The sequence below is a fragment of the Pistacia vera genome, unplaced genomic scaffold, assembly GCF_008641045.1.
Source record: "Pistacia vera cultivar Batoury unplaced genomic scaffold, PisVer_v2 Contig664, whole genome shotgun sequence".
Lineage (NCBI taxonomy): Eukaryota > Viridiplantae > Streptophyta > Magnoliopsida > Sapindales > Anacardiaceae > Pistacia > Pistacia vera.
The window spans coordinates 900,787-902,849 of NW_022196517.1; the positions used below are offsets into that span (position 1 = coordinate 900,787).

At 40.4% G+C, this 2,063-nt stretch overlaps 1 non-coding gene across 1 annotated transcript; it reads right to left on the bottom strand.

Annotated features, from left to right (window-relative positions):
- Positions 1 to 321: 321 nt before the first annotated feature.
- Positions 322 to 428, bottom strand: LOC116112615. Its single transcript, XR_004125275.1, has one exon. It is a non-coding gene; the product is annotated as a small nucleolar RNA R71 (small nucleolar RNA).
- Between the last annotated feature and the right edge of the window lie 1,635 nt (positions 429 to 2,063).

The window sequence follows — 2,063 nt, forward strand, 5'->3', positions numbered from 1 at the left end:
TCAAGTATTATTAGACTAGCAGTACAAGCCACCAACTTTGAGATAAAGCCAACAATCATCCAGATGATCCAGCAGTCGGTACAGTTCAGGGGAGATTTGAAGGAAGATCCAAATCTACACATTGCTAATTTTTTGGAGATTTGTGATACTTTCAAGTCAAACGGAGTGTCAGATGACGCCATCAGATTAAGACTATTCCCGTTTTCATTGAAGGATAAAGCTGAGAGATGGTTAATGGCATTACCAACAGGAACGATTACAACATGGAACAATTTAGCACAGTAGTTCCTGACCAAATTCTTTCCTCCAGCAAAATCGGCAAAGCTGAGAAATGATATCACATCGTTTCTACAAGAAGAGTCAGAATCATTGTATGAGGCTTGGGAGAGGTATAAACAATTACTGAGGAGGTGTCCACATCATGGGTTGCCAGTTTGGATGCAAGTCCAATCATTTTATAACGGATTGATGGTGAATGTGCAAACTATGGTGGATGCAGCATCGGGAAGAGCACTGCAAAATAAGATTCCAGAAGAAGCTCACGAGTTGCTTGAAGTTCTGGCAAGCAACAATTATCAAAGACCTAATAAGAGGGTGCAACCAAAGAAATCTATGGGTCTTCATGAAGTTGATGCATATACAGCCATTTCAACCCATCTGATAGCACTTCAAAAACAGTTGGGAAGTATGCAGATAGATTCCATTCAAGCACCTCAACTAACTTGTGAATTTTGTGCAGGTAATCACGTCAGTAGCGACTGTCAAGTGGGGAACATGTTTGCTTCAGCATCATCATCGGAGCAGGTTAACTACTTGGTAGGAAATCAAAGGCAACCGAATAATCTGTACTCCAACACATATAATCCTGGTTGGAGGAATCATCCGAACATGTCTTGGGGCAATCAGAATCAACAGAATCAGTTGAACAATCAATGGAACCAAAGAGCATTGTCAAACAACCAAACAGGGGTGAACAATCAATCAGGAGAGCAAAAAGTGACAAAATTGGAGGACATGGTTGAAAAGTTTATGCAAGAGACCACAGGTTTTATGAATGAGACGAGAACGAATTTCACAAATCAAGGGGCATCCATTCGGAACTTGGAGGTACAAGTGGGTCAATTGGCTGATAAATTAAATGAGAGACCATAGGGCTCACTACCGAGCAACACAGTGACTAACCCACGTGACCAAGCAAATGCGATAACTCTAAGAAGTGGGATAGTGTTGGAAGAGGTGGAAAAATCAAGGGAAGAAGAAAGTCTATCAAAGGGAAAGAAAAAGGAAGACTCTGATGAGAAAGTTGATGAAGAGATAGTTGTTGAAGAGAAACCATCTTGTTCTAGGGAAGAATAACAAAAGGGGGAAGTGAGGCAAAGACAAAGGAAAGAGAAATTGCCATTTCCCGAGATACCACCAGAATTGGCACATCACACTCCTCCTGTGCCATTTCCTCAAGAGAGTGAAGAAAAAGAATCAGGATAAACAGTTTTCCAAATTCATTGAAATATTTAGAAAATTGCATATCAACATTCCTTTTGCAGATGCATTGCAACAGATGCCAAGCTACACGAAATTTCTCAGGGAGATTTTATCCAACAAAAGGAAGTTAGAGGATGAGGAAACAATGATGCTCACGGAGGAGTGCAATGCCATTCTCTAGAAGAAGCTATCCTCGAAACTTAAAGATCCAGGGAGTTTTACTATTCCTTGCATTATAGGAGACATTACCTTTGATTGAGTGTTATGTGATTTAGGTGCTAGCATCAATTTAATGCCTTTTTCTGTTTTCAGGAGATTAGGAATTGGTGAAGTTAAGACAACAACCACGTTGTTGCAACTCGCAGATAGATCCATCAAACATCCAAGGGGTATAGTTGAAGATGTGTTGGTGAATGTGGACAAGATTATCTTTCCGACAGATTTTGTTGTATTGGACATGGAGGAGGATAAGGAAATGCCTCTTATTTTGGGCCGACCATTTTTTGCCACGGGAAGAGCACTCATTGATGTGCAAGAAGGAAAGTTACTATTATGAGTTCAAGATGAAACAGTAACGTTCA